Below are 15,623 nucleotides of genomic sequence, written 5' to 3' on the forward strand. Positions count from 1 at the left end.
AACGCTTTTCACATTCTGACGTGCAACTCGGCTGCTAGTCCTCCTTTCATGCAGAATCTTAAGGTCCTAGCTCATGTCCAAGGCACCAAAGCCAGCTAAAAAGTCAATAATCGATTCCTAAAATTTGAATTGTACAACTTCTTACTGGCTATTACATCAACTTAGATGCTTCATCTGTGTTCTACTATGGTGATTTTAGTGTCTCCACATACCGCTGCACGCGACGTAGCTTTGCAGACGATATGTACAAACGTTTCAGAGAGAAGAGCGGCCAATGTGACCATCTGGCTTTAAGTCGATTCGATAACAAATGACGAAAACGGATGGATTTCTCAGGTTTTTACTACATATGAACGCTTTTCACATTCTGACGTGCAACTCGGCTGCTAGTCCTGCTTTCATGCAGAATCTTAAGGTCCTAGCTCATGTCCAAGGCACCAAAGCCAGCTAAAAAGTCAATAATCGATTCCTAAAACTTGAATTGTACAACTTCTAACTGGCTATTACATCAACTTAGATGCTTCATCTGTGTTCTACTATGGTGATTTTAGTGTCTCCACATACCGCTGCACGCGACGTAGCTTTGCAGACGATATGTACAAACGTTTCAGAGAGAAGAGCGGCCAATGTGACCATCTGGCTTTAAGTCGATTCGATAACAAATGACGAAAACGGATGGATTTCTCAGGTTTTTACTACATATGAACGCTTTTCACATTCTGACGTGCAACTCGGCTGCTAGTCCTCCTTTCATGCAGAATCTTAAGGTCCTAGCTCATGTCCAAGGTACCGAAGCCAGCTAAAAAGTCAATAATCGATACCTAAAACTTGAATTGTTCTACTTCTTACTGGCTATTGCATCAACTTAGAAGCTTCATCTGTGTTCTACTATGGTGATTTTAGTGTCTCCGGATACCGCAGCACGAGACATAGCTTTGAAGACGATAAGTACAACCATTTCAGAGAGAAGAGCGGCCAATGTGACGATCTGGCTTTAAGTCGATTCGATAACAAATGACGAAAACGGACGGATTTCTCAGGTTTTTACTACATATGAACACTTTTCACATTCTCCCGTGCAACTGGGCTGCTGGTCCTCCTTTTATGCAGAATCTTAAAGTCCTAGCTCATGTCCAAGGCACCAAAGCCAGCTAAAAAGTCAATAATCGATTCCTAAAACTTGATTTGTACTACGTCTTACTGGCTATTACATCAACTTAGATGCTTCATCTGTGTTCTACTAAGGTGATTTTAGTGTCTGAACATACCGCTGCACGCTACATAGCTTTGCAGACGATATGTACAAACGTTTCAGAGAGAAGAGCGGCCAATGTGACCATCTGGCTTTAAGTCGATTCGATAACAAATGACGAAAACGGACGGATTTCTCGGGTTTTTACTACATATGAACACTTTTCACATTCTGACGTGCAACTCGGCTGCTAGTCCTCCTTTCATGCAGAATCTTAAGGTCCTAGCTCATGTCCAAGATACCGAAGCCAGCTAAAAAGACAATAATCGTAACCTAAAACTTGAATTGTTCTACTTCTTACTGGCTATTGCATCAACTTAGAAGCTTCATCTGTGTTCTACTATGGTGATTTTAGTGTCTCCGGATACCGCAGCACGAGACATAGCTTTGAAGACGATAAGTACAACCGTTTCAGAGAGAAGAGCGGCCAATGTGACGATCTGGCTTTAAGTCGATTCGATAACAAATGACGAAAACGGACGGATTTCTCAGGTTTTTACTACATATGAACACTTTTCACATTCTCCCGTGCAACTAGGCTGCTGGTCCTCCTTTTATGCAGAATCTTAAAGTCCTAGCTCATGTCCAAGGCACCAAAGCCAGCTAAAAAGTCAATAATCGATTCCTAAAACTTTATTTGTACTACGTCTTACTGGCTATTACATCAACTTATATGCTTCATCTGTGTTCTACTATGGTGATTTTAGTGTCTGAACATACCGCTGCACGTTACATAGCTTTGCAGACGATATGTACAAACGTTTCAGAGAGAAGAGCGGCCAATGTGACCATCTGGCTTTAAGACGATTCGATAACAAATGACGAAAACGGACGGATTTCTCAGGTTTTTACTACATATGAACACTTTTCACATTCTGACGTGCAACTCGGCTGCTAGTCCTCCTTTCATGCAGAATCTTAAGGTCCTAGCTCATGTCCAAGATACCGAAGCCAGCTAAAAAGACAATAATCGTTACCTAAAACTTGAATTTTTCTACTTCTTACTGGCTATTGCATCAACTTAGAAGCTTCATCTGTGTTCTACTATGGTGATTTTAGTGTCTCCGGATACCGCAGCACGAGACATAGCTTTGAAGACGATAAGTACAACCGTTTCAGAGAGAAGAGCGGCCAATGTGACGATCTGGCTTTAAGTCGATTCGATAACAAATGACGAAAACGGACGGATTTCTCAGGTTTGTACTACATATGAACACTTTTCACATTCTCCCGTGCAACTCGGCTGCTAGTCCCCCTTTCATGCAGAATCTTAAGGTCCTAGCTCATGTCCAAGGCACCAAAGCCAGCTAAAAAGTCAATAACCGATACCTAAAACTTGAATTGTACTACTTCTTACTGGCTATTACATCAACTTAGAAGCTTAATCTGTGTTCTACTATGGTGCTTTAAGTGTCTCCGCATACCGCAGCACGCGACATAGCTTTGCAGACGATAAGTACAACCGTTTCAGAGAGAAGAGCGGGCAATGTGACGATCTGGCTTCAAGTTGATTCGATAACAAATGACGAAAACGGACGGATTTCTCAGGTTTTTACTACATATGAACACTTTTCACATTCTCCCATGCAACTCGGCTGCTAGTCCTCCTTTCATGCAGAATCTTAAGGACATAGCTCATGTCCAAGGCACCAAAGCCAGCTAAAAAGTCAATAATCGATATCTAAAACTTGAATTGTACTACTTCTTACTGGCTATTACATCAACTCTGAAGCTTCATCTGTGTTCTACTATGGTGCTTTCAGTGTCTCTGAATACTGCAGCACGCGACTTAGCTTTGCAGACGATAAGTACAACCGTTTCAGAGAGAAGAGCGGCCAATGTGACGCACTGCTTTAAGTCGATTCGATAATAAATTACGAAAACGGACGGATTTCTCAGGTTTTTACTACATATGAACACTTTTCGTATCCTCCCGTGCAACTCGGCTGCTAGTCCTCCTTTCATGCAGAATCTTAAGGTCCTAGCTCATGTCCAAGGCACCAAAGCCAGCTAAAAAGTCAATATTCGATACCTAAAACTTGAATTGTACTACTCCTTACTGGCTATTAAATCAACTTAGAAGCTTCTTCTGTGTTCTACTATGGTGCTTTTAGTGACTCCGCATATCGCAGCATGCGATATAGCTTTGCAGACGATAAGTACAACCGTTTCAGAGAGAAGAGCGGCCAATGTGACGATCTGGCTTTAAGTCGATTCGATAACAAATGACGAAAACGGACGGATTTCTCAGGTTTTTACTACATATGAACACTTTTCACATTCTCCCTTACCACTCGGCTGCTAGTCCTCCTTTCATGCAGAATCTTAAGGTCCTAGCTCATGTCCAAGGCACCAAAGCTAGCTAAAAAGTCAATATTCGATACCTAAAACTTGAATTGTACTACTTCTTATTGGGTATTACATCAACTTAGAAGCTTCATCTGTGTTCTATTAAGGTGCTTTTAGTGTCTCAGCATACCGCAGCACGCGACATAGCTTTGCAGACGATAAGTACAACCGTTTCAGAGAGAAGAGCGGCCAATGTGACGATCTGGCTTTAAGTCAATTCGATAACAAATGACGAAAACGGACGGATGTCTCAGGTTTTTACTTCATATGAACACTTTTCACATTCTCCCGTGCAACTGGGCTGCTAGTCCTCCTTTTATGCAGAATCTTAAAGTCCTAGCTCATGTCCAAGGCACCTAAGCCAGCTAAAAAGTCAATAATCGATACCTAAAACTTGAATTGTACTTCTTCTTACTGGCTATTACATCATCTTAGAAGCTTCATCTGTGTTCTACTATCGTGCTTTTAGTGTCTCCGAATACCGCAGTACGCGACATGGCTTTGCAGACGATAAGTACAACTGTTTCAGAGAGAAGAGCGGCCAATGTGACGATCTGGCTTTAAGTCGATTCGATAACAAATGACGAAAACGGACGGATTTCTCAGGTTTTTACCACATATGAACACTTTTCACATTCTCCCGTGCAACTGGGCTGCTGGTCCTCCTTTTATGTAGAATCTTAAAGTCCTAGCTCATGTCCAAGGCACCAAAGCCAGCTAAAAAGTCAATAATCGATTCCTAAAACTTGATTTGTACTACGTCTTACTGGCTATTACATCAACTTAGATGCTTCATCTGTGTTCTACTATGGTGATTTTAGTGTCTGAACATACCGCTGCACGCTACATAGCTTTGCAGACGATATGTACAAACGTTTCAGAGAGAAGAGCGGCCAATGTGACCATCTGGCTTTAAGTCGATTCGATAACAAATGACGAAAACGGACGGATTTCTCAGGTTTTTACTACATATGAACACTTTTCACATTCTGACGTGCAACTCGGCTGCTAGTCCTCCTTTCATGCAGAATCTTAAGGTCCTAGCTCATGTCCAAGATACCGAAGCCAGCTAAAAAGACAATAATCGTTACCTAAAACTTGAATTGTTCTACTTCTTACTGGCTATTGCATCAACTTAGAAGCTTCATCTGTGTTCTACTATGGTGATTTTAGTGTGTCAGCATACCGCAGCACGCGACATAGCTTTGCAGACGATAAGTACAACCGTTTCAGGGACAAGAGCGGACAATGTGACGATCTGGCTTTAAGTCGATTCGATAACAAATGACGAAAACGGACGTATTTCTCAGGTTTTACTACATATGAACACTTTTCACATTCTCCCGTGCAACTCGGCTGTTAGTCCTCCTTCATGCAAAATCTTAAGTTCCTAGCTCGTGTCCAAGGCACCAAAGAAGGGTAAACAGTCAATAACCGATACCTAAAACTTGAATTGTACTACTTCTTACTGGCTATTACATCAACTTAGAAGCATCATCTGTGTTCTACTATGGTGCTTTTAGTGTTTCCGCATACCGCAGCACGCGACATAGCTTTGCAGACGATAAGTACAACCGTTTCAGAGAGAAGAGCGGAAAATGTGACGATCTGGCTTTAAGTCAATTCGATAACAAATGACGAAAACGGACGGATGTCTCAGGTTTTTACTACATATGAACACTTTTCACACTCTCCCGTGCAACTGGGCAGCTAGTCCTCCTTTTATGCAGAATCTTAAAGTCCCAGCTCATGTCCAAGGCACCTAAGCCAGCTAAAAAGTCAATAATCGGTACCTAAAACTTGAATTGGACTACTTCTTACTGGCTATTACATCAACTTAGAAGCTTCATCTGTGTTCTATTATGGTGCTTTTCCTGTTTCCGCATACCGCAACACGCGAGATAGCTTTGCAGACGATAAGTACAACCGTTTCAGAGAGAAGAGCGGCCAATGTGACGATCTGGCTTTAAGTCGATTCGATAACAAATGACGAAAACGGACGGATTTCTCAGGTTTTTACTACATATGAACACTTTTCACATTCTCCCGTGCAACTGGGCTGCTGGTCCTCCTTTTATGCAGAATCTTAAAGTCCTAGCTCATGTCCAAGGCACCAAAGCCAGCTAAAAAGTCAATAATCGATTCCTAAAACATGATTTGTACTACGTCTTACTATCTATAACATCAACTTAGATGCTTCATCTGTGTTCTACTATGGTGATTTTAGTGTCTGAACATACCGCTGCACGTTACATAGCTTTGCAGACGATATGTACAAACGTTTCAGAGAGAAGAGCGGCCAATGTGACCATCTGGCTTTAAGTCGATTCGATAACAAATGACGAAAACGGACGGATTTCTCAGGTTTTTACTACATATGAACACTTTTCACAATCTGACGTGCAACTCGGCTGCTAGTCCTCCTTTCATGCAGAATCTTAAGGTCCTAGCTCATGTCCAAGGCACCAAAGCCAGCTAAAAAGTCAATAATCGATACGTAAAACTTGAATTGTACTACTTCTTACTGGCTATTACATCAACATAGACGCTTCATCTGTGTTCTACTACGGTGCTTTTAGTTTCTCCGCATACCGCAGCACGGGACATAGTTTTGCAGACGATAAGTACAACCGTTTCAGAGAGAAGAGCGGCCAATGTGACGATCTGGCTTTAAGTCGATTCGATAACAAATGACGAAAACGGACGGATTTCTCAGGTTTTTACTACATATGAACACTTTTCACATTCTCCCGTGCAACTGGGCTGCTAGTCATCCTTTTATGCAGAATCGTATAGTCCTAGCTCATGTCCAAGGCACGAAAGCCAGCTAAGAAGTCAATAATCGATACCTAAATCTTGAATTGGACTACTTCTTACTGGCTATTACATCAACTTCGAAGCTTCATCTGTGTTCTACTATGGTGATTTTAGTGTGTCAGCATACCGCAGCACGCGACATAGCTTTGCAGACGATAAGTACAACCGTTTCAGGGACAAGAGCGGACAATATGACGATCTGGCTTTAAGTCGATTCGATAACAAATGACGAAAACGGACGGATGTCTCAGGTTTTTACTACATATGAACACTTTTCACACTCTCCCGTGCAACTGGGCAGTTAGTCCTCCTTTTATGCAGAATCTTAAAGTCCCAGCTCATGTCCAAGGCACCTAAGCCAGCTAAAAAGTCAATAATCGATACCTAAAACTTGAATTGGACTACTTCTAACTGGCTATTACATCAACTTAGAAGCTTCATCTGTGTTCTATTATGGTGCTTTTCCTGTTTCCGCCTACGGCAACACGCGACATAGCTTTGCAGACGATAAGTACCACCGTATCAGAGAGAAGAGCGGCCAATGTGACGATCTGGCTTTAAGTCGATTCGAAAACAAATGACGAAAACGGACGGATGTCTCAGGTTTTTACTACATATGAACACTTTTCACATTCTCCCGTGCAACTCGGCTGCTAATCCTCCTTCATGCAAAATCTTAATTTCCTAGCTCATGTCCAAGGCACCAAAGAAGGGTAACAAGTCAATAACCGATACCTAAAACTTGAATTGTACTACTTCTTACTGGATATTACATCATCTTAGAAGCTTCATTTGTGTTCTACTGCGGTGATTTTAGTGTCACCACATACCGCAGCACGTGACATAGCTTTGCAGACGATAAGTACAACCGTTTCAGAGAGAAGAGCGGCCAATGTGACGATCTGGCTTTAAGACGATTCGATAACAAATGACGAAAAAGGACGGATTTCTCAGGTTATTACTACATATGAACACTTTTCACATTCTCCCGTGCAACTCGGCTGTTAGTCCTCTTCATGCAAAATCTTAAGTTCCTAGCTCGTGTCCAAGGCACCAAAGAAGGGTAAACAGTCAATAACCGATACCTAAAACTTGAATTGTACTACTTCTTACTGGCTATTACATCAACTTAGAAGCATCATCTGTGTTCTACTATGGTGCTTTTAGTGTTTCCGCATACCGCAGCACGCGACATAGCTTTGCAGATGATAAGTACAACCGTTTCAGAGAGAAGAGCGGAAAATGTGACGATCTGGCTTTAAGTCAATTCTATAACAAATGACGAAAACGGACGGATGTCTCAGGTTTTTACTACATATGAACACTTTTCACACTCTCCCGTGCAACTGGGCAGCTAGTCCTCCTTTTATGCAGAATCTTAAAGTCCCAGCTCATGTCCAAGGCACCTAAGCCAGCTAAAAAGTCAATAATCGATACCTAAAACTTGAATTGGACTACTTCTTACTGGCTATTACATCAACTTAGAAGCTTCATCTGTGTTCTATTATGGTGCTTTTCCTGTTTCCGCCTACGGCAACACGCGACATAGCTTTGCAGACGATAAGTACCACCGTTTCAGAGAGAAGAGCGGCCAATGTGACGATCTGGCTTTAAGTCGATTCGACAGCAAATGACGAAAACGGACGGATTTCTCAGGTTTGTACTACATATGAACACTTTTCACATTCTCCCGTGGAACTCGGCTGCTAGTCCTCCTTTCATGCAGAATCTTAAGGTCCTAGCTCATGTCCAATGCACCAAAGCCAGCTGAAAAATCAATAATCGATACCTAAAACTTGAATTGTACTACTTCTTACTGGATATTATATCATCTTAGAAGCTTCATCTGTGTTCTACTGCGGTGATTTTAGTGTCACCACATACCGCAGCACGTGACATAGCTTTGCAGACGATAAGTACAACCGTTTCAGAGAGAAGAGCGGCCAATGTGACGATCTGGCTTTAAGTCGATTCGATAACAAATGACGAAAAAGGACGGATTTCTCACGTTATTACTACATATGAACACTTTTCACATTCTCCCGTGCAACTCGGCTGCTAGTCCTCCTTTCATGCAGAATCTTAAGGTCCTAGCTCATGTCCAAGGCACCAAAGCTAGCTAAAAAGTCAATATTCGATACCTAAAACTTGAATTGTACTACTTCTTATTGGGTTTTACATCAACTTAGAAGCTTCATCTGTGTTCTATTAAGGTGCTTTTAGTGTCTCAGCATACCGCAGCACGCGACATAGCTTTGCAGACGATAAGTACAACCGTTTCAGAGAGAAGAGCGGCCAATGTGACGATCTGGCTTTAAGTCGATTCGATAACAAATGAAGAAAACGGACGGATTTCTCAGGTTTTTACTACATATGAACACTTTTCACATTCTCCCGTGCAACTGGGCTGCTAGTCATCCTTTTATGCAGAATCTTATAGTCCTAGCTCATGTCCAAGGCACGAAAGCCAGCTAAGAAGTCAATAATCGATACCTAAATCTTGAATTGGACTACTTCTTACTGGCTATTACATCAACTTCGAAGCTTCATCTGTGTTCTACTATGGTGATTTTAGTGTGTCAGCATACCGCAGCACGCGACATAGCTTTGCAGACGATAAGTACAACCGTTTCAGAGAGAAGAGCGGCCAATGTGACGATCTGGCTTTAAGTCGATTCGATAACAAATGACGAAAACGGACGGATTTCTCAGGTTTGTACTACATATGAACACTTTTCTCATTCTCCCGTGCAACTCGGCTGCTAGTTCTCCTTTCATGCAGAATCTTAAGGTCCTAGCACATGTCCAAGGCACCAAAACCAGCAAAAAGGTCAATATTCAATACCTAAAACTTGAATTGTACTACTTCTTACTGGCTATTACATCAACTTAGAAGCTTCATCTGTGTTCTACTGTGGTGATTTTAGTGTCTCCGCATACCGCAGCACGTGACATAGCTTTGCAGACGACAAGTACAACCGTTTCAGAGAGAAGAGCGACCAATGTGACGATCTGGCTTTAAGTCGATTCGATAACAAATGACGAAAACGGACGGATTTCTAAGGTTTTTACTACATATGAACACTTTTCACATTCTCCCGTGCAACGCGGCTGCTAGTCCTCCTTTCATGCAGAATATTAAGGTCCTAGCTCATGTCCAAGATACCGAAGCCAGCTAAAAAGACAATAATCGTTACCTAAAACTTGAATTGTTCTACTTCTTACTGGCTATTGCATCAACTTAGAAGCTTCATCTGTGTTCTACTATGGTGATTTTAGTGTCTCCGGATACCGCAGCACGAGACATAGCTTTGAAGACGATAAGTACAACCGTTTCAGAGAGAAGAGCGGACAATGTGACGATCTGGCTTTAAGTCGATTCGATAACAAATGACGAAAACGGACGGATTTCTCAGGTTTTTACCACATATGAACACTTTTCACATTCTCCCGTGCAACTGGGCTGCTGGTCCTCCTTTTATGTAGAATCTTAAAGTCCTAGCTCATGTCCAAGGCACCAAAGCCAGCTAAAAAGTCAATAATCGATTCCTAAAACTTGATTTGTACTACGTCTTACTGGCTATTACATCAACTTAGATGCTTCATCTGTGTTCTACTATGGTGATTTTAGTGTCTGAACATACCGCTGCACGCTACATAGCTTTGCAGACGATATGTACAAACGTTTCAGAGAGAAGAGCGGCCAATGTGACCATCTGGCTTTAAGTCGATTCGATAACAAATGACGAAAACGGACGGATTTCTCAGGTTTTTACTACATATGAACACTTTTCACATTCTGACGTGCAACTCGGCTGCTAGTCCTCCTTTCATGCAGAATCTTAAGGTCCTAGCTCATGTCCAAGATACCGAAGCCAGCTAAAAAGACAATAATCGTTACCTAAAACTTGAATTGTTCTACTTCTTACTGGCTATTGCATCAACTTAGAAGCTTCATCTGTGTTCTACTATGGTGATTTTAGTGTGTCAGCATACCGCAGCACGCGACATAGCTTTGCAGACGATAAGTACAACCGTTTCAGGGACAAGAGCGGACAATGTGACGATCTGGCTTTAAGTCGATTCGATAACAAATGACGAAAACGGACGTATTTCTCAGGTTTTACTACATATGAACACTTTTCACATTCTCCCGTGCAACTCGGCTGTTAGTCCTCCTTCATGCAAAATCTTAAGTTCCTAGCTCGTGTCCAAGGCACCAAAGAAGGGTAAACAGTCAATAACCGATACCTAAAACTTGAATTGTACTACTTCTTACTGGCTATTACATCAACTTAGAAGCATCATCTGTGTTCTACTATGGTGCTTTTAGTGTTTCCGCATACCGCAGCACGCGACATAGCTTTGCAGACGATAAGTACAACCGTTTCAGAGAGAAGAGCGGAAAATGTGACGATCTGGCTTTAAGTCAATTCGATAACAAATGACGAAAACGGACGGATGTCTCAGGTTTTTACTACATATGAACACTTTTCACACTCTCCCGTGCAACTGGGCAGCTAGTCCTCCTTTTATGCAGAATCTTAAAGTCCCAGCTCATGTCCAAGGCACCTAAGCCAGCTAAAAAGTCAATAATCGGTACCTAAAACTTGAATTGGACTACTTCTTACTGGCTATTACATCAACTTAGAAGCTTCATCTGTGTTCTATTATGGTGCTTTTCCTGTTTCCGCATACCGCAACACGCGAGATAGCTTTGCAGACGATAAGTACAACCGTTTCAGAGAGAAGAGCGGCCAATGTGACGATCTGGCTTTAAGTCGATTCGATAACAAATGACGAAAACGGACGGATTTCTCAGGTTTTTACTACATATGAACACTTTTCACATTCTCCCGTGCAACTGGGCTGCTGGTCCTCCTTTTATGCAGAATCTTAAAGTCCTAGCTCATGTCCAAGGCACCAAAACCAGCTAAAAAGTCAATAATCGATTCCTAAAACTTGATTTGTACTACGTCTTACTGGCTATTACATCAACTTAGATGCTTCATCTGTGTTCTACTATGGTGATTTTAGTGTCTGAACATACCGCTGCACGTTACATAGCTTTGCAGACGATATGTACAAACGTTTCAGAGAGAAGAGCGGCCAATGTGACCATCTGGCTTTAAGTCGATTCGATAACAAATGACGAAAACGGACGGATTTCTCAGGTTTTTACTACATATGAACACTTTTCACATTCTGACGTGCAACTCGGCTGCTAGTCCTCCTTTCATGCAGAATCTTAAGGTCCTAGCTCATGTCCAAGGCACCAAAGCCAGCTAAAAAGTCAATAATCGATACGTAAAACTTGAATTGTACTACTTCTTACTGGCTATTACATCAACTTAGACGCTTCATCTGTGTTCTACTACGGTGCTTTTAGTTTCTCCGCATACCGCAGCACGGGACATAGTTTTGCAGACGATAAGTACAACCGTTTCAGAGAGAAGAGCGGCCAATGTGACGATCTGGCTTTAAGTCGATTCGATAACAAATGACGAAAACGGACGGATTTCTCAGGTTTTTACTACATATGAACACTTTTCACATTCTCCCGTGGAACTCGGCTGCTAGTCCACCTTTCATGCAGAATCTTAAGGTCCTAGCTCATGTCCAATGCACCAAAGCCAGCTAAAAAGTCGATAATCGATACCTAAAACTTGAATTGTACTACTTCTTCCTGGATATTACATCAACTTAGAAGCTTCATCTGTGTTCTGCTGTGGTGATTTTAGTGTCTCCGCATACCGCAGCACGTGACATAGCTTTGCAGACGATAAGTACAACCGTTTCAGAGAGAAGAGCGGCCAATGTGACGATCTGGCTTTAAGTCGATTCGATAACAAATGACGAAAACGGACGGATTTCTCAGGTTTTTACTACATATGAACACTTTTCACATTCTCCCGTGCAACTGGGCTGCTAGTCATCCTTTTATGCAGAATCTTATAGTCCTAGCTCATGTCCAAGGCACGAAAGCCAGCTAAGAAGTCAATAATCGATACCTAAATCTTGAATTGGACTACTTCTTACTGGCTATTACATCAACTTCGAAGCTTCATCTGTGTTCTACTATGGTGATTTTAGTGTGTCAGCATACCGCAGCACGCGACATAGCTTTGCAGACGATAAGTACAACCGTTTCAGGGACAAGAGCGGACAATGTGACGATCTGGCTTTAAGTCGATTCGATAACAAATGACGAAAACGGACGGATGTCTCAGGTTTTTACTACATATGAACACTTTTCACACTCTCCCGTGCAACTGGGCAGCTAGTCCTCCTTTTATGCAGAATCTTAAAGTCCCAGCTCATGTCCAAGGCACCTAAGCCAGCTAAAAAGTCAATAATCGATACCTAAAACTTGAATTGGACTACTTCTAACTGGCTATTACATCAACTTAGAAGCTTCATCTGTGTTCTATTATGGTGCTTTTCCTGTTTCCGCCTACGGCAACACGCGACATAGCTTTGCAGACGATAAGTACCACCGTATCAGAGAGAAGAGCGGCCAATGTGACGATCTGGCTTTAAGTCGATTCGAAAACAAATGACGAAAACGGACGGATGTCTCAGGTTTTTACTACATATGAACACTTTTCACATGCTCCCGTGCAACTCGGCTGCTAATCCTCCTTCATGCAAAATCTTAATTTCCTAGCTCATGTCCAAGGCACCAAAGAAGGGTAAAAAGTCAATAACCGATACCTAAAACTTGAATTGTACTACTTCTTACTGGATATTACATCATCTTAGAAGCTTCATCTGTGTTCTACTGCGGTGATTTTAGTGTCACCACATACCGCAGCACGTGACATAGCTTTGCAGACGATAAGTACAACCGTTTCAGAGAGAAGAGCGGCCAATGTGACGATCTGGCTTTAAGTCGATTCGATAACAAATGACGAAAAAGGACGGATTTCTCAGGTTATTACTACATATGAACACTTTTCACATTCTCCCGTGCAACTCGGCTGTTAGTCCTCTTCATGCAAAATCTTAAGTTCCTAGCTCGTGTCCAAGGCACCAAAGAAGGGTAAACAGTCAATAACCGATACCTAAAACTTGAATTGTACTACTTCTTACTGGCTATTACATCAACTTAGAAGCATCATCTGTGTTCTACTATGGTGCTTTTAGTGTTTCCGCATACCGCAGCACGCGACATAGCTTTGCAGATGATAAGTACAACCGTTTCAGAGAGAAGAGCGGAAAATGTGACGATCTGGCTTTAAGTCAATTCGATAACAAATGACGAAAACGGACGGATGTCTCAGGTTTTTACTACATATGAACACTTTTCACACTCTCCCGTGCAACTGGGCAGCTAGTCCTCCTTTTATGCAGAATCTTAAAGTCCCAGCTCATGTCCAAGGCACCTAAGCCAGCTAAAAAGTCAATAATCGATACCTAAAACTTGAATTGGACTACTTCTTACTGGCTATTACATCAACTTAGAAGCTTCATCTGTGTTCTATTATGGTGCTTTTCCTGTTTCCGCCTACGGCAACACGCGACATAGCTTTGCAGACGATAAGTACCACCGTTTCAGAGAGAAGAGCGGCCAATGTGACGATCTGGCTTTAAGTCGATTCGACAGCAAATGACGAAAACGGACGGATTTCTCAGGTTTGTACTACATATGAACACTTTTCACATTCTCCCGTGGAACTCGGCTGCTAGTCCTCCTTTCATGCAGAATCTTAAGGTCCTAGCTCATGTCCAATGCACCAAAGCCAGCTGAAAAATCAATAATCGATACCTAAAACTTGAATTGTACTACTTCTTACTGGATATTACATCATCTTAGAAGCTTCATCTGTGTTCTACTGCGGTGATTTTAGTGTCACCACATACCGCAGCACGTGACATAGCTTTGCAGACGATAAGTACAACCGTTTCAGAGAGAAGAGCGGCCAATGTGACGATCTGGCTTTAAGTCGATTCGATAACAAATGACGAAAAAGGACGGATTTCTCAGGTTATTACTACATATGAACACTTTTCACATTCTCCCGTGCAACTCGGCTGCTAGTCCTCCTTTCATGCAGAATCTTAAGGTCCTAGCTCATGTCCAAGGCACCAAAGCTAGCTAAAAAGTCAATATTCGATACCTAAAACTTGAATTGTACTACTTCTTATTGGGTATTACATCAACTTAGAAGCTTCATCTGTGTTCTATTAAGGTGCTTTTAGTGTCTCAGCATACCGCAGCACGCGACATAGCTTTGCAGACGATAAGTACAACCGTTTCAGAGAGAAGAGCGGCCAATGTGACGATCTGGCTTTAAGTCAATTCGATAACAAATGACGAAAACGGACGGATGTCTCAGGTTTTTACTTCATATGAACACTTTTCACATTCTCCCGTGCAACTGGGCTGCTAGTCCTCCTTTTATGCAGAATCTTAAAGTCCTAGCTCATGTCCAAGGCACCTAAGCCAGCTAAAAAGTCAATAATCGATACCTAAAACTTGAATTGTACTTCTTCTTACTGGCTATTACATCATCTTAGAAGCTTCATCTGTGTTCTACTATCGTGCTTTTAGTGTCTCCGAATACCGCAGTACGCGACATGGCTTTGCAGACGATAAGTACAACTGTTTCAGAGAGAAGAGCGGCCAATGTGACGATCTGGCTTTAAGTCGATTCGATAACAAATGACGAAAACGGACGGATTTCTCAGGTTTGTACTACATATGAACACTTTTCTCATTCTCCCGTGCAACTCGGCTGCTAGTTCTCCTTTCATGCAGAATCTTAAGGTCCTAGCACATGTCCAAGGCACCAAAACCAGCAAAAAGGTCAATATTCAATACCTAAAACTTGAATTGTACTACTTCTTACTGGCTATTACATCAACTTAGAAGCTTCATCTGTGTTCTACTGTGGTGATTTTAGTGTCTCCGCATACCGCAGCACGTGACATAGCTTTGCAGACGACAAGTACAACCGTTTCAGAGAGAAGAGCGACCAATGTGACGATCTGGCTTTAAGTCGATTCGATAACAAATGACGAAAACGGACGGATTTCTAAGGTTTTTACTACATATGAACACTTTTCACATTCTCCCGTGCAACGCGGCTGCTAGTCCTCCTTTCATGCAGAATATTAAGGTCCTAGCTCATGTCCAAGATACCGAAGCCAGCTAAAAAGACAATAATCGTTACCTAAAACTTGAATTGTTCTACTTCTTACT

This window comes from Schistocerca gregaria, unplaced genomic scaffold, assembly GCF_023897955.1.
Source record: "Schistocerca gregaria isolate iqSchGreg1 unplaced genomic scaffold, iqSchGreg1.2 ptg000199l, whole genome shotgun sequence".
NCBI classification, from domain to species: Eukaryota; Metazoa; Arthropoda; class Insecta; order Orthoptera; family Acrididae; genus Schistocerca; species Schistocerca gregaria.